Here is a 25,865-nt window from a genome sequence, read left to right as displayed (position 1 = left end):
GTTATGCCAGTCTTTACTAAATCTACAGCCCTGTCTTCAATTGCTTCTGCCACCCTCTATCTGAGATTGTCATGATCACCCAACTGCCCCAAGGCTTCCAAAAGACCCTGTTGATTTTCCCATGATGTCAGGAGAACACCTCCATTTTCATTGGCATTGATGTTCACTTGAGCGTAACTACCAGAAGCTTGCATGGAGGTTGGAAACGAGTCTTGTGAAATAGATTTTTAAAGCACTACTTTCTATTTAGCTCCTGAATCCCTAGTGGAATTTTCAGATATCCTGTAGGATGTATTCTTTAGTTTGTGGGTGAAAAATAGATGAAAACAAAGTTAGGACAACAGCCTTCAATGTCCCAGCGAGATAGGGAAAATTATAGGTCAACCCAGACTGTTATTCTGTTCCCCAGCCCAGCCTTCCCCTCTTCCCATTTTGACCCATGTAGGCAAGTGCTTCCATGGTGTGTGGTGCCAGGCAAGAAATGGCTGGTAGAAAAAGCGTTTCTCTCATTTGTAGTGCAGAGCCCTATAGAGACTCCTCAACTCTTGCCATTTCCTCTTGAATAGTGTTTATAACCAACATAGGTCTCTCTAGAAAACAAACACACAAAACTTAATAAGCAAAAATTCTAATTCTGCAATATTTGAAGAATATGAAGTTAATTTCATTATTCAAATAAATTGTAGAAAGAGGTGCTAATCCCAGACATTGTTAAATATAATTAATGTTAATAAGTTAGGTTTACAATGTGTGTTAAACTGCTTATTAGTGAACATGATAAGCTTTTGACTTAAAATAGACAAAGGTATATGTTTGTTTTTTTATTGAGCTTATGTTGCCACTAAAGAATGAGCACTAGTTAATATCTATTGCAAGTAGTAAAAAAAGAAAAGGAGAGATTAGTGAATTAGTTCTGGATAAAATTTTGTTTGAAGGATACACAACTATTTGAAATAGGCTATCTTGCATGAAATTGGTGACTGTACACGAATTTCTGCAATGGGATTTGAGGTGTGTGACTTCTCCCAAAATGTGAGCATATATTTACTCTGGATTCCAGTGTCTTTGATGAAGAGATTGTGCCGGGCAAAGCACAACAGGTGTGCAATAAATTTTTTGAATATACTTTTTAAAAAAAGATTATGCTTAACAATGGAAGCATTCACAAGGACTTGTGTTAATTTGCTAAGTCTTCTTATACTCTGGTGTAGTAGCTATTGTTTTCTCTTTACTTTGGACCTATGCATGAGCCACACAGACAAGCTTCTGATTTATGAACAGACATCTCACAGTGAAAAACCCACTGCTTATCTCCAACTAGAAGACTGTATCTCTTCCACTTTATTTCTTCCTGGTAATTCCCTCCCCTTCTCCTTCTCTCATTGCACCAGCACTGCTGTAGCCTTTCATTTCTTCTCAGTCCTTCCCCATAAAGCCTTCCAAAGGGGAGAGAAACAAAGAAGTAAAGAAATTTGGGGATGCAAGGGAAATGGGAAGAGGTGGTGAAAAACTCCTTGTTCATCCTCTTCAGCACCTTCCCTCACCGCCCCAAGCCCCATGATCCCACTTGCTCCCTGGGGCTCTCTCTCCCACTGTTGTCTGCCCAGACTTTCCTCCCAGTCTAGACAAGCAGTATGTCCACTTGGCACTTTGCATTCCCAGTCTTGATGGTCAACGCAGAGATTCTCCTCCCCAAAGTCCACACCATGGATATTCCCAAAGCCTGCTTGAGCAAGGGGACCCCTGACTTTCATTGCCCAAAAGGGAGACTTCTGGGTTCCTGGCATCTCAGAATGGAACTCTGAATGCATTTTCTCATAGAGATACTACTTTAACTGATGGTTCTATGGTATTATTATGGCTGTTTTAGGATAGAGCACAAATTAAAAAGGCTTTTATGGGCTGCTCTGAGAACCTAACTATTGTGTGTGTAATTCTTTGTTGTGTGTAATTCTTACTGTGGAAAGATTCCTCTCTCTTTTCCTCAACTTATTTACATTCCAACTTTAGAATTCAGTAAATTTTTAAGTTAGAAGATATCTGTATTCAACATTTGAGAACAGACTTGGTCAACACTGGACTTCCACAAAAGTTTTAGGTTCTGTTTTATTATTATTATTATTATTATTATTATTATTATTATTATTATTTAAGGTGGTGATTTCTTTTCAACGTTTGTGTCTACTGAGAAAAGATTACACACCTTGTTAAATACTGCGGATGACCACTGTTCTTTGGAGTAAGATAACATATTCTACTCCTAGTCACAGGGAAGGAGTCACAGAATCACCTTTGAAGTGGGTTTATTAGGACATAAGCTATAGATTTGGAGGGTTTAGAGTTGTTTCAGTGCAATAGTAGCACAAACAGTATTTATTCCAAGATGTTTCAGTACGAAGGTGAGTAAAAGTACTTATCAAAATTGGGGGGATTTCTCTCAAATCTGAGGTAATCTAGTCCTGTTTGAATTTTCAGTGCCAGGCTGCATAATAAAACCCACCATACCAGTATACATGATGCAGTTATCCTAACTGCTTAAAGCACAGTAACTCTAATGCTTTCCAGAACATGTTACTGTAGAAAGGCCTTTACAGTTAGATGGGATATCGTACATGTGGCATCAGGTCCCGGCCACCGTGGCCAAGGTTTTAGACGTGGCAGGCAATGCAGCAGGGAGGACTAGGAGTTGGCAGCATTCCTTCCCTCCCAGAGCACTCTCCCCCAAGTGTATACCGCGTTCTGGTTGCTGTTTAGTTAATAATTTAGACACGATGTTTATCCACTTGCTGACTGCAGGTCACTGTCACTAGAATGTGCATGTCACCTTGACATGTGAAGGGCTTTTGTGGTTCCTTCCTCGCATTTCTGTCCCATGAAGATCATCTTTGAAGACACACCGACAGTACAGCCAGTGCTCTTCCTCTTCCTCCTGGAGAGTGGTGCATACAGAGGTAGGCAGGACTCCAATGGGCTTCTTCCACTAACCCAGGAGAAGCTCAGGGGCTTCTTTGGCCAACGCGCCTGGCAGCGGGAGGAAAAGGAAGAGATGGATGAAAAGAGGGAGAAGAAAAAGGTGACAGGAATAAGACAAATGGGAGCTGACTCTGTGGGGGTTTGTCCTGGCTCTGGAGACAGCAGTGTGTGCTCAGAGCAGACTTCCCTTGTCTCTCTCCACACCCGGCTTGGTTCTACTAACATTCAGATAAAGAGATCTTCCAGAGACCCCTGCATGCTCGCCTCTGCTCCTCAGTCATTTTGTACAGCTATCTTCCTGCTTCCCCTGCACCACAGAGATATTTTTCTCATCTTCTGACCTTGGTAGCTCATCCCTTCTGTATGTCTTTCCAGTCCTCTCTTTGCCTCTCATTCTCTGATTGCATGATGTATAACAACTATTACAGGGCACAGATGCTGGGCTAGAGGTATTCTCGGAGGACTGAGAAGGTACAAATGTGATAGGCGGTGTGTGTCAGCTGGTTTGAAATGGTTTTAAATATAACTGACTTTATTTTTGGCCTGTTTCTTTTAAAGTTTTGAGAGTGTTCTTTTCTACACGTTGACTAAGGGGGATTACTTAATACTTTGATGTGTGAGTGAGTCGAAGCCTATCTCTGACTAAAAGAGTGAAAATTGACTTGGAAGGGAAGAGACAAAGGCTGTTTTGCCATCATCGAGTTTGGACGATAGACACCGAGCAAGCCAGCTGCAGAGTTAGCAGAGAACAGTGCTTCGCCCACAGTCGGGCAACAGCTGCACAAGGCCTCGAGGGCCCCCTGTTGAAGGGATTATTGCTTTCTTACTGCTGACACTCACAGACCTGCTTTTCTGTAACCATATTTTACTGGGGATCTTTAAGTGCTGAACTGCCCTCACTTCATCACAACCCCTACTTAGCCCCCATTTCTCCTAATCTCACCTCAAACCTAAAGCAGTCCAGAACTGCTCTCTGCTTCCCTTACCCTCCACAGCTCCCGTCAATGAGAACCCAAACCTCACTGAAGGTGAACCCTGCCTCCCTCTTCTCAGCATCATCTGGTGGTTTCTCCCAGTGCCACCCCTTGCTGTAGTGAGGCAGCAAATCTGATTTTGGTGGGCTGCGAACGGCGGGTTTGCTCCTGTTCCTGGTAGTCTTTAGACGATCAGGGATCAGGTGTTAACATATGCAGCAGAGCTGCCAGGTAGATTGTAAGTCTCCAGGAGGTCTGTTCACTGGATAGTACCTAGCATGAATAGGCTGGTGATCATTTTAATTCTCTAGTTTTGAATGTTTCTTATCACACAGTTAAGGGAGATGCCTATTTGCCCCGTGCATGCCTGATTATTCTGTAGTTCATATATGGGTGGGATGTCTCAAATAACTCTACAACTATCATGGCCACTACCTGTTCAGATTTTGTTTTAGGGATAAAATCACTTGTAGTTAAACCTTTGTGTGATACATTTATTGTTGTGTTAGTATAATTTGGAGCTAATCATAGGACTGCTGTTCACTCAACAAGGATTGATTGTGTACCTGCTGTATTCCAGGCACTGGGCTTGTCTTTGGGAACCAGACAACGTGGCCCTGACTGCATGGAGCTTGTACTTTTTAGCCTTCCTCGCCTGCTGTGCTTCGATTTTAACTCTTCCAACATTGATCTTTGTAGAAGAACTTGCTATAAAGTAGACTTCTTTGATTGAGGAGTCATATTTTTAGGGCTAAACAGTTTTTGAACTTTACTATTAATGGGTCAGGGAATCATGGGACTAATTTTTGAGGAGTAATAATCACCTAATTTCTGGAAAAGTAGTTCCATTTTCCTGGAGTTTTAAACACCTAAACCAATTATAACTTGAATTAACAGCTGTGGTTGTCCATCTCCTTATGATCAGGATAAAATTAGCTTAAACCTGCATTACCTAGCCTTTGCAACGTCTAACATTTTCCCCGGGATTTCTGTGAATTTCTGCAGGGATTCTTATCTCATTCATGCTCACATCTCATGAGCTTCTGTTTCCAAAATATTAGCTGAGTTTATGGACTGAATTGTTCCCCTACAGGCTCTGTCTGTCTAAGACCCCACCAACTCAGAGGTAAAATCTTTCCATTGATGTCCACACAAATACTTTATTCACACAGGTTTGTGTGTGGTGAAATTTACCTGTGGTTTGTCAAAATGGAGTAGGTTTTGTAGGTTGTACAGTAGTGTCAACAACTCAAAACTTAATATCAGACTTTTTCATTCTTAAAAATACCTTGGTCTTATTTGTCAATTCAGTTTTCAGCTTTTGGTCTATTTCTTGCCCTCCTCTCTCTTCTTCTCCTCTGTTCCCCCAACCCCAGCCACTCCACCTAAAGTTTCTATTGATTTCTAGTACAGAACAATTTTATTTTGTTAATTTTTCTCAGGGTCAGCAGAAAGGGGTAATTTTTACCCCTTTCCTCACATTTATATTTAAACTAGTGGCCTGGTGCACGAAATCTGTGCACATTAAAAGGGAGTTAATTAGAGGAACTATTTTAATATTGCTATTTGCCCTTTCTCTATAATAGAAATGTCAAAGATGAAAGAAAATTAGTAAAATGTATATGAAAATCTTCCTCCTGTCAGAGTCTGGGGCATGCCGTGGGACCCAGAGTCAAGTCCCCACCCACCCGTGTGCACCTCGAAATCACATGAGACCCAGACCTGGCCGGCCCCACCCCCATTGGGTGAGATTCAGACCAGGCCATCCCCACCCTCATCAAGCCCTGCTGGGCAGGGAGCACAGCCTCAGGTTCCCCATCAAGCCCCACTGGGTGGGGGGGGGGAGCACAGCCTCAGGTCGCCCGGCCTGGTGCTGGGGTGGGGGGGCACAGCCTGAGGTCCCCTGTCAAGCCCTGCCGGGAAGGGGGGGGACGCAGTCTCAGATGCCCTGCCCTGGCCTGGTGCCACACAGACTCAGGTCCCTGCTGATCACTCATTATGGCTCCTTACGTGAACCCTGCCTCTGCTGTGGGCGCAGCCACCTTTTGTTATGGGAACCCTGCTTCCGCTGTGGGCACAGCCATCTTGTGATGGAGTGAGGGAGTGAGGGTCAATTTGCATATTAAATCTTTATTATATAGGATATGCCAGTCATAAACACAATTCCAGGCAAGAAGAGAGAACAGAAGGTCGTGCTCACCTTATTCTAAGTGATCCATCCATAGATAAGTGTGCTGTATATAGTTTCGAGAAGTGCTGCCTTGAAGAGGAACCTGCACAATGAAATCTGAAGTAAGACCCCAATGAAGGCCTTCTCAAGGAGAGGGAGCCTCCTTGTTGGAGAAGCCTTCAATTGAATACTTTTGAATACTTGCCCCTCACTTTAGATTTTCATTTATGGAGAACATTTTTTCTTCTTAGTGGGTTGGAACACTGTAGGAGTACCTTGGAGAAGAGGAAAGAGAGGGAGAGTTTTTTGAAACCTCAAAACTTTGCCTTGTCAGCATGGGTTTACTTCTGTTTGGTGACTCCAGTGAATGTCTGTAAGGTTTTGAATATCGTTATTAAAACTCCACATTTCAGTTTAATCATTAGGCATAATCTCTAATGAAACATACTATCAGATATGCTACTTAAAGGCTTTTGGTTGGGAATGGGATTCTAGACATTAAATTGGGTGTTAATTATTAACTTTATTGCAGAAAGGTATGGGGCTGTGTGGTTTAACTCACTAATCTTTAGCCTGGGAATTCTAGGTTCAAAGGGGGAACTACTAAATAGTTAAACTCATAAGTATTTTTTTCTTTAACTTGGGAAAAGATTTCCAGATTATGTTAGTCAGGTTTGCTAATTTCTTGAAAAATCAAAGAAATAAAACCCACTTTTGTGAGTTCTTTCAATAATAACTGAAGCCCCTCTCCACTTGTTTATTTTACACCTTTCCCCCACCTCTCTAATGTAACAGCTAAGTAAGAATCACTTCTTTAAGGAGCCAGTTCACATCAATGGTCATGGCGATTCCGAGGTGAATCTGACCTTGCCAAGGCTCAGTGAAGACAGGTTTTCTGTTGAAGACAACTGGCTATACTCAGCTTCTTTCACGCTTTTTTGTTTTACCCTTTTCTCGGTACTGAACTGTGTGTGTGTGTGTGTGTGTGTGTGTGTAATGTTTGAATAAGAGTGAGAAAGAGGAGCTTATATCAACCTGGAAAACACTAATCTAATGAAAAGTATCCATTGATAACACTAATTAGCACTGATAAAAAACTAAAAGTTTGGTGATTTTAGTTTGTCCATTAACATGTATCATGGCAGTTGTTCCAAATATCTTGCATTCTCTCTATTTGGCAAGTAGACATGATTTTAGGAAATTGAATGTCTGTGAAATTGGAAGGCATGCAAATTAGAGCATTATAATTTTTTATAATAATAAGCTGTTCTAAATAGACATAACTTTATTAAGCATTTAGTGAATAATTATCAACCTTTTAAGAAAAAAAGTAGAAAAAGTATCTAATAAAATAAATTGCCAGCTAAATGTGTATGCTTAAAAATGCTACTTAATTGAAGTTTCAAACTATACTGAGTAAGAAATTTCAGTTAAGTCCCCACTAATATAAGGTCCCTTTGGCAACTCTGGTAGCAACCCCTACCGAACAGAGAACTTCTTGTTCCTATTCTGCATGAAATTCAGAAACATAGAAGGTGAAATTTTAGGACTGTGTATTATGATTTGAAGTTATGCCAAGCCTCACCAGGCTTTTGATTGATGGATACTTGTGTACCTACTTACCAGAAAATCACCTCTTCAGTTTGCATTTTAGGATCATTGTTTGAAGGAGCTTAGAGGGAGCTGATGGAGCTTTCTGGTGAAGTCAGGATTCCTAATCACGGGAGTATGATTATTTCGACAGGGTCGGAATAACAGGAAAACATGCCTACATACATAGCAAAGTATAGCCAAGGAAGACAAAGTATGGTCTACCATTTACTGAGCATTACTCATCTATGATTTCACATTTTATCAAGAATATTTATTAAGAGCCTGCAGAATGCCAGGCAGTGGGCTAGATTCCAGCCATAAAGATGTAAAAAGACATTGACCACTTATGAATCAGACATTCTAACAAGCCAATTGTTGTAGAAGGACTCTGCAAAAAGTTTTAAGAAGAAAAACTACAAGCCCTGGCCAGGTGGTTGGAGCATTGTCCCAAACACCAAAATGTTGCGGGTTCGATTTCCAGTTAGGGCACATACCTAGGTTGGGGGTTCAATCAATAAAATTGTAAAATCAATAAAACATATCCTTAGCTGAGGATTAAAAAAATAGAAAAGCTACAAGAAAAAGAATAAAGTGATTGAAAAACAATACTAGAGATTGTTAACCTAAGGGAAGAAAATGATTTATTTTGACCTAATTAATAATTGGTTTCAGTGTTTATGAAGGATATGGTGACTAGCGCTTCTCCATCACTGCTGGTGCCAAAAAGGGAGAAACAGAATTAACCTGTGCTGTTGATTGAAGAGTTTAGATCAGATTGAAAGGAAACTCCCCTCTTTAAAAAAAAAAATCTGGTAAAGACTACTAAACACTCATTAAAAGAGTTACATCTTCTTTCTATTATAAATTATAAATATATTTTTCTGTCTTGCATAATTCAGTTGTATACCAAGATGATGGAGATCAATGGAGATTGATTGAACTTACAAAATACCCTCTAATATAAGGTTTTGTGAGTTAGATTTGCTGCCAGAACCTTCCTGGGGAGCCCAGAAGGACCATCACCCAGGTTGTTAAACCTCTTCTGTGGAGGAAGCAGTGTGTGGGAGAAAACTGGGGGAGTGAATGGCAGCAGTCCATGTTGGTCCCTTCCATGTTGATTCCTCAAGTTTCAGTGTCAGTAATAAGCACGTAGTGCTGGATTTGCTGGTACTTCTAGCCAGAATGTTGTGTGTTTGTGTGTGTGTGTGTGTGTGTGTGTGTGTGTGTGTGTGTGTGTTTATTGATTGAAGCAACACCATGAGAATAAAGGGTTTGGAGAATATTCCTGGTCTGGAGTCTGGATTCTGTATTTAGAACTGATGGCCACTTAGCATCCTCCACAGATGTAGCAACCATCCAAAGGGATGTTTTAATTTTTTTCCACATGTGGTACATCCAGAAAGGGAAAATCCAAGAAAGGGATATATTATAGGATAAGAAAAGTGAAACTCAGAGGAATCAGTAGTAAGAAACAAGTACCTAGCCCTAACTGGTTTGGCTCAGTGGGTAGAGAGTTGGCCTGTGGACTGAAGGGTCCCAGGTTCGATTCCAGTCAAGGGCATGTACCTTGGTCGCGGGCACATCCCCAGTGGGGAGTGTGCAGGAGGCAGCTGATCGATGTTTCTTTCTCATCAATGTTTCTAGCTCTCTATCCCTCTCCCTTCCTCTCTGTAAAAAAAATCAATAAAATATATATTTTTTAAAAAAACGAAAAAAAAAAAAAGTACCTAGATTCATCTGTGGTAATACATTGAATTTTCACTAGAATATAGGAACTGACCAGTTTAGGCAATTTAAATTTTATTTCTCTCTAATTTAGAATAAATTCTCTCTCTGTTTGTTGTGTTTCGCAGATCCAGAGTAGCACAGAGCAGTATTAAATCCTTGGGCTTTTTTTCTGGTGGAGTAGCATTGTGAGAACACTGTGCTAATGAAACCAAGGACTGGGCTTAGACCTCACAGGACTCAGTCCCTGGCCCCAGACTAGCCCCCAACAGTCTACAGAATGTTGTCCTTTCAGGGGTGGCGTTGGTTAAGGCATGCACAAGAGTGTATGTGTAGTTTAGCTCTCACCGATCACCATACTGGAAAAACATATTGGATAGTCTTATCTTTGTGTACAAAATAATACATATTTCAGTGTCCTTCAGAATGGCTGGATGGAGGCATTTGTTAAAGCCAGGGCTATTTATTTGCCTTTGGTTGATTTCAGCATGAAGGATGAAGGTGGTGTGCCTCAGTGTTTAGCTTGGTCAACAATGAAAATTCCCATTTGTCATTGTGAAAGACTCCTTTTTAAGCAGCCAGCCAGATCCAGCTCAGATGTCACCCATGATTACATAGTTTGGATGTTTGGTTTGTTGAAATAAGGTTGATTTCAGCCCATCTGTTAGCTGGGGGCAAAACTGAGTGCTAAGGGAATTGTGGGAAAGAGAAAACTAAATTGACTTGTTATATTTGCAATGTCTAATGTTTAACTGGAACATTTCTCTCTAGGAAATTTCTAAAGGCAGTCTATGCTACTTTGTGTGTGTATCTGTGCTTTCTCACCTCCTGGCAGTAAGTATTTTTTTTGAGTTTCAAAGATTTATGGACCTCCATGGCCATCTTTGCTACTTCAAATGATATAACTTAATGTATAGAAATTGTTATAAAACAAGTCATCTAATATCACCCAAGTTGCATTTTGTAAATTTTATGCTAATTTATAAAACTCCTCATTCCCAGCCTGTTTTCCTAGAAGTGAGCAGATAACACATATTTCAGTACTACCAATTTTGCATTAGCTAGTATGGGGTTTTCCACAGCTGGTTTTCAAAAACTAGATTTAAAAATAATCTGAAATATCAGTTTTAAAATTACACATATATATTTTACTATAGCAAAGACATTATTTTAGTATGGTTTTTGCAAATGTATAGCTTGTTTTTCATGAACGCTCAATTGGCTGATATTTAATTTAGTCAGGCAGTATATGGAAATTGGATTAAATTACCTTTCTCCCAGCTGGCATTTCTCCTAATCAGATTGCTGGTCTCTTGTGTTATTCTTTGTTTCAAATATTTAATCAATGATATTGATTAACTTTGTCTGGCTGTTCTCACCTATTAGTCAATCTAAACACAACCATGTGCATATGTAATGAAATGTAGGCAATGAAATTTGTTGCTGGGAATTTTCAGCAGTTTTACTTAATGACTCGTATTTATTTCTAAACTCTTCCCCTTTCCCACTTCCCTAATTCATTGCTTATAGTATTTATCTGTATTCAAATAGTAATTCTCCATCTTTTTAGGGATTGAGTTCCCTTTGTTATTTATTATAATACTAGAGGCCCGATGCATAAAATTTGTGCAAGGGGCTCAGCCCTTGCAGCCCCAGCTTCGTCTGGAAGTTCATCCAGAAGGACGTCCGGAAGGTCATTCAACTGTCTGGTCTAATTAGCATATTATGCTTTTATTATTATAGATCAAGTTAGTGGAGTCCTGTGCATAAAATTTGATGTCAAGAGGATCTGTCCAATGCTTATTAAAATATATTCATTCATAGAAAGACAATCTTGGTTAGACTTCTGCATTTTAATCTGCAGCAATGTTAGTTTAGCTATGTTCCCCAGACACCTTCTGATAAGTCTGAATTGTAAAATCATAATGGCTGCCTTCCAGTGATTCTAATGGATTATAGAAGATGACTCTGCAGTATCTTGGGAAGGGGAATCTGGCGATGGATTGCTTTATGCCACTGCTATTATTTTAGGCTTCCTTGCATGTGTTTGAAGCTCAAGGGAATGACACTAATTACATATTTACAGTTCCTTTTGGTAGTAAAAAAATAATATCACAAATTATTTCATTAAAAATATTTTAAGTACTTATTTATGTTCCAGGCATCATGCTAATTGAATTTACAGTGGCGAGGAAGTCAGACAAAGTCACAGCCTTAATGAAGCTTGCTGTCTGTTGGAGAAGCATGCTGTATCGGAGAGTACAGAGGCACGAGGTGCTGGGGGCACTACCACAAATCAGGGGAGCCCTCACAAGCTTCCTGGAAGAAATAATGTTTAAGTTAAGACTTAGAGGGAATGAGTAGATGCCAGCCAGGGCAATGGGGCAGCAGGGGCAGGGGGGTTGTGTCCCAGGCAAAGAGAACAGCATGTGTGAATGTTTGCAGATGAGCGAGCAGATGGCACATTAAAAAAATGTACACTGAGTTCTGTTTGGCTGAGCATGGGAAGGTGTTGGGGTAGAAGAGTGTGGTAGAGATATGCAAAAGATGAGACTTGGAAAATAGAAAGGGACCAAGCCATAAAGGGTTTTAAAAAAGAGTTTTGCCTTTTTCTGCAAACCAACTGAAAATTATTTTAGAACTTTCAGCAATGAATTGATGTGATCACTCTTGCTGCCACAGCAAGGTTGGAGGCTAGGAGACCACTTAATGGAGGTTGATGTGGTACTCCTGATGGGAGAGGCTGTGGAGGTGGTAGAAGGATCAGATTTGAGAGACAGGACTTAGTGCTTGGCAGGATGTGAGTGATGAGTGAGCAGTTGGGTGAGTCTTGGATTTCTGGCCTGAGACACTAGATAGATGAGACAGGAGGAAGTTGTTTTTTGATAACAGTGACAGTCATATCAAGTTAGCGGGGTCCTGTGAATCAAATTTGATGTCAAGAGGATCTGTCCGATGCTTTGACGTGTTAACTGTTTGAACATCAAGCCAGCCCAAATGTTGGAAGATGTACATACAGAACCAGAACTCGTTGTGTGTGTGTTTCTGTACTGTGTGCTCGGTAGGGTTTTAGACACTTTACAAAGATTATCTAATTTAACCCTCACAGCAACCTTATGAAGTAGGATTGGTTATTCCCATTTTATGGAGGAGGAATTTGGTGACTTAAAACATGGACCTGCAGAGCTCATAGTCCAGACAGTGTGTTAACGTATGTGTGTTAGTGTTTAAAGAATTAAATAAAGTTGATCATTGAATATTTTCTTGTTCTTGAATGGGCATGTGGAGGTGAAGGGACTTATTTATTATACTTTAATTTAATGATGATTGGAAGGATAATGAATATATATATATATATATATATATATATATATATATATACACACACATATATATATATATATATATATATATATATGAACTGAACCCAAAAAAGGGTCACTGTTTCCTAATTTCCTTTGTTAAAAAATCATCATTAATCATAAAATCTTGCCTAGAAAATTTTTCAGTTGTATTATTCTCAATTTACTACATTGTTTTTACCTTTGCTACTATTCCCTGTAGGATGGGATATTTATGCTGAATGTTTCCAATACAGCACCTCTAATGGTTTTGGCATGTCTGCTTATAAGAGGGCTCCCACAGGAAACCAAAAATATTTTTACATGGAAATTTACTATAGAGTATGAAGAGATTAGAGAAAGAGATATTGAGCCAAGAATCATGAATTATTTTTTGTTTATTTTTATCATGTTTACTCTCAAAGGACTATTTGGTTTCTTTAGTTATTCTGACCAGAGGGTTTGAGTAACATATAGCAAGTTACCAGACAAGCAAAGCAACTTGCAGAATTGGAGGAAGGGAATAGGAAAGGCATCATGTGTTGGAGACAAACTGAATTTTTTCACCAAGATCTCAAGGAATAAGTCACTTGACCTCTGAGTCTCACTTTCTTCATCTCAAATATGGAAATAATAATATTTTCTTTAAATAATTGTTGTGAAGATTAGAAATACTGAGACATGTACTAAGCCCCTAGCCTTATGCCCGACATATAGTTAGAACTCAGTAAATGGAAATTATGCTATGCTGTGCTGATGCTCATAAGAGTCATGTGACTTGAGTAGCTGTAAGTAGAATAAATCACCATATTATTAGCTTTTACTGCCTTTGGTCAAAGGATAAAATGTACATGTAAGTGCTTGTTCAACTATAAAACCCTCATGATGCTAGGTGATACTTAGTACTCCTTCTGACTGGAGTGACCATAGAATAGTACTTTGATAAATGGTTGAGATAATTATTATATAAATGAGGAAATATACTAGTAAATAAATAGCATGCAATAAACTTCCATGTGTGACTGAATCTTGGAGTTTTTCTTTAAATATTGAGGATTTACATAATTTTACAAAGACGAGATATAGAGAGATTAAAAAATATACATGTGAATTAGCCAGTATATTTTCAGTAATCAAAAGAAAATTTCTGTGTCTTATTTTAGCAGAAAAGAGATTTTTGAAAAATACATTAGATATCCTTTATAAACTCTGATGGAGGAGGAAAACTCAGCTCAGCGAATGAGCCAGAACCCTGAACACATTTTGTTGTTAAGGACAGCACTGCCACCAACATCAAACAATGGAAACATTCAGTTTCTTAGATCACTGCCCCAACTTTTCACAGTGGATGCTGTAGGCAGTACCTATAAAAATTGGACTTCGTTGCTATCAAGGGCACAACTTTTACCTTCTCTGCTTTGTTGCATTACTAGTACTGGTGTAAAAGCTCTGAGTTGGACTATTGGGCCAACCAACAGTCATGTTTTGAAGGCTTAACTGCGTTAGGGCTAATATGGTAAACATCAACCTTTTTACCTTCTGTGGGTGATGGTGGGATCTGCTTCCCTCCAAGTTTCTTGTGGTGGAAACTCTATTCTAGCATCGTGCAGATGCTAGAAAGCCAACATATGACAAATATGTACTACCCTTCCTTGATGGTCCAACATTAGCATATATTTTCTTTCTGCCAAATCAATGCTGATGTTTCTCAGACCTCTGAAAACTACCTATCCTCTTCTTCTAAAGGAGGTTACTCACATTCTCCTTAGTTACTGCATCCTGTTCCAAGTCAGGATCTCTGATAGACGTTTGTTTCCTAGTTCTTCTAGTTCATCTCAATATTTTGCAACCTATATGCTAAATTGTAAATGTAACTATTATTACCTATATAAGTCAGTGGGGTATAGGGAGAGGGGAAAAAAGGATATTTACATGACACTACAAGAAAGGAATTAAGAATCATGAGACTGGAGATTGTACTCATGACTTCCTTTTCTACTATGTTTTCATCTTTCCTTTTTACCTTTAAGTAGTACATCTGTTTAGGATTCTTAACTGGTGGGTGGGGTGGCCCATGTATTTATTCTGGAGGTATCTGAGCTCATAGGATTCCTGATGTCTTCCATAACTTTATTATTTTTTAAAAAACTATGATTCCGTATGACATACAAAAGAGAAACTATATCTACAGTTTTTAGAACAATAAAATTAATTCAGCTTCAGAAATAGAACAGAACAAATACAGTTAGAGTTCCTTGTGTCTCTCCTCAGTCTCATTTCCTTCTTCTTCCCAACATCTAAACACAATCTTGAATTTTATATTTATCTCTTTGCCTTTCTTTATACTTTTATTCCAAATCCTAAACAGTATGCAGCTAGGTTTGTAAATTTATGTAAATGTAATCACATTCTATGTATTCTTTTACAACATGTTTTTTTTCTTATACAACATTATATTTTGTAATATTTGCCCATGTTGTGGGGAGCTGTGCTTCTTCCTTCTCCTTGCAGGGCTGTATTCCACTTTATGCACATAACACTATTCATTCTCCAATTGATGACATTTGAATTTTTTTTTCTAATTATTTCTTCCCCTTTCTTTTTCTGTATTACTACTGTGAATATTTTGTACATATCTCAGTTCACAGGCACAAGAGTTTCTGTCTAAGAAATATATACCTATGCATGGAAGCAACATTCTAGGTGAGATTTTGTGTCTCTGAGTCAATGTCTATTCATTCCTCAGTGGGCTGAGTATTTCACTCCCCCCCATGGCACATTTTTCTCTGGTGAATATTTGCAGGTCTCATTGAAAATATTTTGAGCAATACTCAAAAGTATTTATTTGTGACATAGGATTCTTCAACAAGAGTACCAGTCCTCCTGGTACCAGGGGCTGTTAGGTCTGGTAATTGGCTTGGGGTTTGACAACTGGTAGTTTAAGCCCAGCCTCTTTTTACAAAATCTGGATATTTTTGTTACAAAAATCAAGTAGTGGGTTGTACAGTTCTTTTAATCTTAGAAATACCATGATCATTTAGTCAACATCATAGGTCCTCGCAGATAAGTTCATTGTGGTTACCACATTGACTGCTCCCTCCTATGGTTACTGTGCCTGCTTTATTTTGAGGGAATAAGTACTGCCTCTTCTTCTGCCACCGCAGAATCCTGATACCTCATTGAAACCAGAGAACCCATTTCAAATGCAGCATCTTCCATCAACATGCCTGGCCTAGAGAGAAAATGCTAGAACATTTTCAGTGTTGTTGAAATAGCATTCCTCACCAATGTGTTTCTCAGGGCCTCATGAAATGGAATGTGTTTGGGATCCTTACTTGAGTTCCATCGAGAGGAAATTAGTGGGTAGAACAATCATAGAAAAATATGCTCCAATTTCTATCTCAAATCTTTGGATCCCTTCCTCTGAGTCAGCTGTCAACTAACTTCTAAAGGACCAGACAGTAAATATTGTAGGCTTCACAGGCCATGTAGTGACAGTTGTAATTGCTTAACTCTGCTGTTATAGAATGAAAGCAGCTATTGATAATTTGTGAATGAATGGGAATAGCTGTGTTCCCATAAAACTTATTGGAAAAGAGAACACAGGCAGAAACTGGCTTATGGACCATAATTTGCCAAATTGCTCTACTTTGTTTCATGAGGCTCATCACTAAGTCCCAGTTTTAATCAACTAGTGAAGCAAAAATTTAGGTCTTTTCTTAGTGGCTCAAGAGAGTATATTATGTCCAGAATCTCTAATAATTACACCCATGGTGATAAAAGAATGATACCTCATCTAATTTTAGTCTCAAGTAAAGAGGTAAGTGAATACATTACCAGGGACTGTGGAATTATTTTTTTAAAAATTCCACTAAACATGGTTCAGACTTCCCCAATGAGCAGTAACCATAAGCAAGAAGGCATTTTTGTTTGCAGGAGCTGCTCCATGCTTGGTTTCTGTCCTGTGTCTCTTCCACAGAAGGTTACTGCTGCCCATCCAGTTTTGAGAGTAAAAACCTACCTCATCTTCAGTGTGTAATTAATCACCCCCATCAGGTATAACTCCTGAGTGTCTGAAATTCACCCATTTCTTTCTACCTCTACCACTACTACCATCATAATCCAAGCTATTTTCATATGCCTGATCCACCTCAACAGTCTCCCACCTATTCTCCAGTACCCATTCTGCCTCTTCTGCACACTGTTTTCTATTTGTGGAAACAAAAATTAAAATTCTTCAGTGATTTCTGTAGAGATAAATACCTTAACCGTAAGACCTTACATCAATGTTTCTCAAACTTCAGGCCATGACCCTTTAGTACACTGAAAATCAATTTAGTTGTGATAAATCTGTAATAATAAAAGTGTAATATGCTCATTCAACTAGATATCCTCCTGGACGTCCTTCCTTCCAGACAAAGCCGCACGGGGTGGGGGCCGAGGCAGAGGCGGCAGAGGCCCCTTGGCTGCGGCCGGTGGCAGCAGGCGGGGCCGGAGCCAAGGCCCTTGCACAAATTTCATGCATCGGGCCTCTAGTATAAATATAAACATAAATATAAACAAAATGAGTTTGAAAGATACTGTCCTATGTGTTCTTGGATCTTCATATTCTTCAAGATCCATTCTTCTAATCCTTCCTTTTGCTCCATTTTCACATGACATTCCCTTTTAAGAGGTAGAGTCTATTTTTCCTTCCCATGAACCTGGATTTAATTTTGGACCACTTGGAAGAATAAAATGCAATGGAAGTGACATTCCATGACTACCAGCCTTCCTTCTGTCCATAGTGTATCCAGCGTACCTCTTACCTCAAGGTCTTCATGCATTTCTGTTTTCTCAGTTTGGAATATTTCCCCCCATTCCTTCCTTTTCTTCATTAGCTCATACTTAACCCAGCTCAAATGTCATTTCCTCAGGGAAGCCCTCTCTGCTGGATCTTTCTAACTGGATCACACTCCCCTTGGAAGGCATTGAGCCTTTCTGCTTTGTAGCACTTGTGACAGCTGAATATACCTTTGTGGGGTTGAATAGTTGATTGCAAACAAGAATGTGTCAGTTTCATTTGTTCATTTTTTAAAAAATATATTTTATTGATTTTTTATAGAGAAGAAGGGAGAGGCATAGAGAGTTAGAAACATCGATGAGAGAGAAACATCGATCAGCTGCCTCCTGCACACTTCCTACTGGAGATGTGCCTGCAACCAAGGTACATGCCCTTGACCGGAATCGAACCTGGGACCCTTGAGTCCGCAGGCTGACGCTCTATCCACTGAGCCAAACTGGTTAGGGCTCATTTGTTCTTTAAAGCACATAAGAATTCTTTCCTAATTGATCTGAAGTACATTTTCTTCTTCAGAAGCAAATACCTGTCAATTGTTACTAAACTAAATTAATCAAAACTTCACATGGAATTATAAAATAAAGTTGTGTATGTCAAGTCATTTGCACTGTACGAGGGCACGTCTGCTTCTTTCTTGTGATGTTCCAAAGTCCTTACGACACTGTGCTAGGTTGCTCATCAAGAAGAGAGTGGCAGTTATTTTGGAATTTGTGATGTAAGACAGGTAGGAAGTGCTGATAAAAGTATAAGGCCAATTAAATCACTGGACTGGGACTTGATCGACTTATTGACATTGTGTAGAAGCAGTGGTGTGATGCATATTGTAAGGCTGTGTGTAAAGGGAAAGCTGTGGGAATTACATGTCACCAGAGGGAATTCTCTTCCCATCTTTAGTTATTTATGAAAGATTTTATAGAGCAGGTGAGACCACAGTAGCTGTTTGAGTAAAAGAAAGAAGAGCTGGAACGCAAGAAGGCAAGCTGATGTATGTATCTTTATCAAACTGGAAAGGACAAAGAATAGGCATCCGATTTTTGCCTTTTATTTCAGAATTCCTTTTCTCCCCAAATATTGTATTTGCAGAGTAGAGAGAATGGTCCAGTGGTTTTCAGTGTAACTCACTTTAATAATGAAAATTCCTGGTTTCTAAAACTGTAATTTAGGTCTTTTGGGAACACAACTGGGCACCTCTGTGCTACAGAAGGGTTGGTCACAGGGTGGAAACAGATATATTAAACCACAGCCTAGCCTTCTCTTATGCAGAATGAATAGTGTCCATTTAAAACCTTATTCCTTGTGGATCCTACTTCCCGCCCCACAGTGGCTGTGGCTCTCCACTGTTTCCTTCCAAATCCCCTCCATCCCTTTTGAGCTGTGGAATCCCATCTGCCCACAATAATCAAGAAAGAGATGGACTAGCATAGAATCAAGAAGGTAGCCTGCTTTCCAAATTAGCAAAGCAAATTTGCATGATAAAAATCCTTAAGTGTTCGTGGTGGTCTGTTTTAAAAGGCCAAGTTCTCAGATAGGTTAGGAGGCCAAATTCCTCCTCTTTCGAAGCTGGACAGAATGACTTTTCAGTGCGAGGTTGCCCAACCAATACTGTTTACATAGGGTGACCCTTTCCTTTGATTATTCTGCTCCCCCTGGGTGTGAAGATTGCCGTTTATCTCTTGATGCCTATGTCAGGTTTTAGAGTCTTCAGAATAGTATGTCTGGAAGTTACTTTCAGCTCAGGGTTGTTTGGTAGTTGGTAACCTAGAAACCTAATTGCAACAACAAGCCATCCAAACAGTTATTCTTCTGAGTGCTCATAATGAAAGTAATACCAGGAGGGATCAGCCAGGAATTGACTAGATAGCCCTTGCAAACAAAATTGGCTGCTAGTTTATAGTTATTGCTAATTAGGGTACAGTAATTCTGAAGCATGTTTAGTGGAACTTTAAAGAAAATAATTACACAGTCCCCGGGAATGTGTCACGGAAGATTTCAGTGGGAAGGAACACTGCATGAAGTATCATTCTTTTACGTTTAAAGGTTTAAGTAGCTGTTTTCCCCCGTCTCCATATCTAAGAAAGTGAGAGAGACTGGCTTTCATAAATAAATATGCTTTTTATCTTTTAGTATTTCATATTATGTAAGTACTGTAATTAAATGGAAAGGAATAGCATGGGAACTTGAACACACATAAGCCCCTTTCCCCACTGTATTCATATGTTTCTTCATTATACCAGGTAAATGCAATGTTGATGGAATAGAAAATAGTTCAGGGAAGACAGTGTTTCACATGGGACTGATTTTGTACCAGCTCATGGATCCCTTAAATTATTTGTATTGAATACAATTAAGGCACAAAGTAAGCTAGGCCTCTTGTTGGAAAACATAGGTTAATCATGGGAATAGGTTGATTCCAATTTTGGGGTGATAGAAGCAATCCCTCTCTAGCTCCCCTCTCTGTTTGGAACATTAGATGGCTAATGTTAACTTTTGCCCTAGTTGTCTGTCTCCATAGTAATTCTTAGTTCTGAGTGATCATCATTCTTCCTTACCTCACCTTTATAATATTGGGATTGCAGGATAAAAATAAGGAGTTGAAGTGCAGTGGTATTTTTTCCAACTAATCCTTCAATGCACCTATAAGTCCATAAAAGATTTAATTGAACTTGTTTTTCTTTTTAATATGATACTTTATGCTCAGGCAAACAAGCAAACAAACTTGATAAAGACTTTCCAAGAAGTCTGTCTTATGTGCAGAGTGAATGAGAGTAAACTTTCTCCTTTAATTGTGTTATTTTTTATTTTGCATATGCCTCTCTGCTTACTACACAAGTATATATATTCTGGGTAACTAAGCTTATTTAGCCTGAATGATCTTTCCAAACCTTGATTCATATGCTTCCATTAGTAGGGAGCATTATTATTTGAATGCTTCAGTTTAGCGTTGTTTCATTGAGATGGTATGGCAGAGTGGAAAGAACATGGATTTTGGAACCAAACAGGCCTGAGTTTTAATCCTAATCTTGGGACCTAAAGTATAGTTTTCTCCTTGGAAACTGGAAAAAAACTTACATCTGTCTTGACACTCTAGTCATCAAGAAATACTAAATAAATATGTGTCAGATACTGAACTGGGTGATTGGGGTGAAAAATGAGAAATATGTGGCTCCTACTTTCCAGGCATCAGCTTGTTGTCCAGGCAGAATGACAGATGTGCACAGACACAACAGTAGTGCAATGTGAACATGTACCAGAGTGTTTAAGCCCAGTGTGGATGAGCATCCCAAGGGGAATGCAGTTAGTATTACCTGCCAAGGGGATCCGGAAAGGAGTCTCCAGAGAGGAGCCGGGTCTTGGAAAATCAGTAGTTCACTAAATTTACTGAGGATGAGGTGAGAAGGCCAGGATCAAGGGCACAGAAGCATAACATTTCATTGGTGTGCTGGCCACTAGTTTGGGCAAAAGACCTCGCTCGCGAGCCACATGCGGCTCTTTGGCCCCTTGAGTGTGGCTCTTCCACAAAATACTACGTGCGGGCGTGCACTTACAGTGTGATTGAAACTGCCTGGCCCATGTGCAGAAGTCGGTTTTTGGCCTGGGCGAGTCTATTTTGAAGAAGTGGCGTTAGAAGAAGTGGGGGGTATGGGTCGGGCAACAGGAGACTCTGAGCAGGCAGGCCCGCGGGATACGCAGCGCGGGGGAGGTACATTGTTTTGAGGTACAGTTCGCTGAGGTCGACCCCTTCCAACTCTCCCATCCACACTCGTCTCTCTGAAACAAGTATACAAGACGAGTGTGGATGGGAGAGTTGGAAGGGGTCGACCTCAGTGAACGTACCTCAATCAGTTTGAGGACGTTTTTAGCAAAGGCCAGCTTAGGAGTACCCTAATTAAGTTAATAACAATGTACCTATCTATATAGTTTAAGTTTAAATAATTTGGCTCGTACAAGAAATTTCAATCATTGTACTGTTGATATTTGGCTCTGTTGACTAATGAGTTTGCCGACCACTGTGATAGGCCATGCACCACAAACTTGACAGGAATGCACTTGGGCTTTAACAAGTCACCAAAGTAGTGATTCTCAACTATTCTCCCTCTGCCCAAAGATATTTATGTCAGTTGTGGCCTTTGTTAGTGGAATTCATAAGCATTGCAGGCATAGTCAGGTGTCCAAAGCACTGCCAGTTCAAATACCCCTTTTAGCATATTTGACAGAAATCTAAGCTCTTTGTTGCCTGGAGATCTAAGAACCCCTAAAGGTAAATCTACACAGGGGAATCCACTTTGAAATCTTCAGTTGTTGACAAGTCATTGCCAATGGACGGGAGATTACGCATTACTTTGCTACCTGAGCAGGGGAGTTTATTGAGTTTCTGTATATACAGAGGAGATGTATGCTCTTGGAGAAAGTATTCTTCTTTTGGTTCTTGAACAAATAACATTTATAGACAGCTGTGACACACATACTCTTCTTGTTCAGTTTTCAGGGACTGTATGCTTCATCAGAAAGTAGTGAAACTAGAACCATTTTCCTTGAAAATGGAAGAACATTAATCTAGATCTCATTTTATTGTGCTTGCCATTTTAGCCATCTATTGAGGAGTAACAAATGTTGGACATTAAAGTGTAAATGAAGCAAAATATATATTAAGCAGAAACTAATACATGCAAGGGGAAAGACTAATTAGCACATTGATTAGTCTTTTAAAAATGCTTTTACTTAAGGAATCTTAATTTTGCTTATTAGTAACATCCTATATCTTCATCATTAGTTTATAGTGTTAATAGATTGATTAAAAGTGAATTGCTACAGTGAAAACTAATTATATACTAGTATATGAAATTCAGACATATCAAATACTGCCAGTTACTAAAGACCCTTAAGATATTTGAAGAGATTACTTTGAAGTAAGCAGTTTAACAAAGCAGGTCATCATAGACATTAATACAAAATGCTGGGGTTATGTTGCTTTATGGACTCAGTTTCCTTGACTGTGAATTGGTTATGACAATACCTGTATTAATGTAGGTTTTCTTGTAATTCTCTTCAACTCAACTCATCAAACACACACTGTCCAGTTAATTGTCAGCTCTGAAAGTCCAGGAGCCCTGACTGACCTGTTCATGGTCATAGGGAGGACTACATAGATGTTTGCTGTGGTTGCTCACAATGTGCCAGGTCCCAGGCTACACTGGGGGGGGGGCAGGGGGGGTGGTGATATTATAAAAAGAATCCCTTAATACACATAGGGAACCGTATCTCTGGGGAGAGAGCAGTCAACAAATACTACTAGCAGAACGCTGTATGGCATGGGTTAAATGAGGATGTAAGTGAAGGTTCTTCAGGCATCCTTGTTTTTTTCTGTTCGTGGTTTCTATAGATATGAATGATGGTGGGATATTTTTTCTTATGCTAGATAAACTTTGGTTTCTTTTCTATTCCTTTATAGCTAAAATATGTCAGTCATCTCTTAATAATATTTGTGCAAATTTCAATTTTAAAGATTATTTATAGAGAACTTTAAAATTTGTATTTTTTGTTTACTGTCCTGGGAGCTATGAGAGGATGTCCTTTTGTTGGTTGATATGTTCTACAATTGAAGACTTATTTTAACATTAGCTTGATTCAAGATTGTAAATATATTGGAAAAATGAAAAAAAAAGCTGATTTAATGAATTTTAATTTTGAATGATGTTTGGAGTAGCTAGCACTTTGATTGTCCATATCCTTTCTCGTCTCCATCAATAGGGAGCATTATAAGTTTTGTGTAGGTGTGTTTGCTAACAAAATTACAAATTATGCATAAATACATATGCTTCTTCAATTACCTCAGTTGAGCAGAACAGAAATTCTTCCATTCTGACTGCTAAATGTACCTTGGAATTACAGAACATTTTGTGGAACACATTTGTTGAAAACTTCTGGTCTAGAACATGGTGATAATATAACTGAAATTTTTCATTCATTCTTTGTGCAACAACCTGTGGAGGTGAGGGTACTAGGACTCTCTGGTGGTGTCCTCAGGATATTGTTACCATACTGAACTGGGTCCAATTACTCAGTAGTTGCCAGCCAAAAAGACAACTTTAAGAAGATTTTATGATAAGGAATGTACTTGATTGCATGCCAGCAGACAAGGATACACTGGGCGGGGGGCGTAGGGGGGGCGTAGGGGGAGGTGGCAGGAGGGTCATTTCCTCAAAGTGGTATGTCCCCAAACAAAAGATTGGATCCGTCTTTCTTCAGGGAAATCATGTGTAAACATTAAGGTGAGCTTCATCATCACATGTATAGGTGGGGACATTCCTGTTCACTTGCGTTCTAAAACATGCCTGTACATACATTGTATGTTCAAAAATGGTGGTAAATCTTCACTTCTGGAAGAGATTTTAGTATTATAATGAGGGCATAATGGAAAAATTCATAAGGAGGTTAGTAGAGGGTCCTACGGGCTCCTTGGCCAGCCCCAGGAATTTGAGCCAGATCAGCCCCTAGGTCTGCAAATCATCCTGGCACCTCCCTGAGAAGACAGGTGTGGGCATTGTCAATGTCAGGAATGGCCTAGGTATGGGAGAAAGTTGAATCAAATCCCAGCCTTTTTGTTAAACTCTTAGCAAATTACAGGATGTGGTTATGTCAACTTTATAACATTTAGGGTGACTAAGTGGGTTTACAGATTAATCTAAGTAAAGCTGTGAATTCTAAATAAAAGTCAGTCTGTGCTCAGCTACCTGCAAGGCCGTGTGTGTGTGTGTGTGTGTGTGTGTGTGTGTGTGTGTGTGTGTTCACATTAGGTTACAATATGAGGGACATCTGTCTCACAGAGTAGATGGCAAACACCCCAACTGCATTTGCAGATAGGAGCCCAGGTCTAAGCTATCCTTCCAAGGTGGAGAGTTGAGTTGATTGAGGTTTTAAGACTTTTCAAGTTCCTCCACGGGACATCATAACCTACCTTCCATGCTGATTCTTCTATCACCAGGAAGACTTTATTATTTACTAGTGGCCCGGTGCATGAAGTTCATGCACATTAAAAGGGGATTAATTAGAGGAAATATTTTAATATTGCTATTTGCCCTTTCTCTATAATAGAAGTGTCAGAGAGGAAAGAAAATTAATAAAATGTATATGAAAATCAGAGTCTGGGGCACACCACGGGACCCAGAGTCAAGTCCCCACCTACCCACGTGCGCCTCAAAATCGCATGAGACCCAGACCCAGCCAGCCTCCCCTCATTGGGCTAGATCCAGACCCGGCTGGTCCCACCCTTGTCAAACCACTCTGGGTAGGGGGGGCGCAGCCTGAGGTCCCCCAGTCTGGGCCGGGGCGGGGGGCGGGCCTTGAGGTCCTCTCTCAAGCCTTGCCGGGTGGAGGACACTTCCTGAGATCCCCTGTTAAGCCCCACCAGGAGGGGGGCACAGCCTCAGGTCCCCTATCAAGCCCTTCTGGAAGGGGGGATGCAGCCTCAGGTCCCTCGTCTAGCCCCATTGGGTGGGGGCTCAGCCTGAAGTCCCCTGGCCTGGGGCAAGGGGAGCAGCCTGAGGTCCCCTGGCCCTTCACTGGGGTGGGGGATGTACCTTGAGGTCCCTTGTCAAGCCCTGCCGGGCAGGGGGGCATGGCCTGAGGTCCCCCATCAAGCCCTGCCAGGTGGGGGGCACAGCCTGAGGTCACCTGGCCCAGTGCTGGGGCGGGGGCACAGCCTGAGGCCCCCTGGCCTGGTGCTGGGGTGGGGGGCATGGCCTGAGGTCCCCTGGCCTGGTGCTGTGGTGTGGGGCGTGGCCTGAGGTCCCCTGTCAAGCCCTGCTGGGCGGGGGGTGCAGCCTCAGGTCCCCTGGCCTGGAACCAGGATGGGGGGCATGGTCTCAAGTCCCCTGACCCAGTGCCAGGGTGGGCGGCACGGCCTGAGGTCTCCGTGCCTGGCACCAGGGCAGGGGGCACGGCCTGAGGTTCCCCAGCCTGGTGCTGGGGCAGGGGGAGTAGCCTGAGGTCCCCCAGCCTGACGCCAGGATGGGGGTGTGTGGCCTGAGGTTCCCCATCCTGGTGCTGGGGCAGGGGGAGCAGCCTGAGGTTCCCCCAGCCCAGCACTGGGGTGGGGGGGGACGCACCTTGAGGTCCTCTGTCAAGCCCTGCTGGGTGGGGGGGCGGCCTCAGGTCCCCTGGCCTGGTGACAGGGCGGTTGGCGCCACCTGAGGTCCCCCAGCCTGGGGCCAAGGTTGGGGGCACAGTCTGAGGTCCCCTGTCAAGCACCA

General features: G+C 40.6%; 1 protein-coding gene across 1 annotated transcript in view; it reads left to right on the top strand.

The window, feature by feature from the left end:
- The window catches only part of DCDC2 (doublecortin domain containing 2), a 187,583-nt gene that overhangs the window by 4,668 nt on the left and 157,050 nt on the right, over positions 1–25,865 (top strand). The window lies entirely within an intron of this gene.

The sequence above is a fragment of the Myotis daubentonii genome, chromosome 3 (assembly GCF_963259705.1).
Source record: "Myotis daubentonii chromosome 3, mMyoDau2.1, whole genome shotgun sequence".
In the NCBI taxonomy this organism is placed as follows: Eukaryota; Metazoa; Chordata; class Mammalia; order Chiroptera; family Vespertilionidae; genus Myotis; species Myotis daubentonii.
Note: the sequence above shows the minus strand (reverse complement) of the source record. Positions and strands in the feature narration are given on the sequence as shown.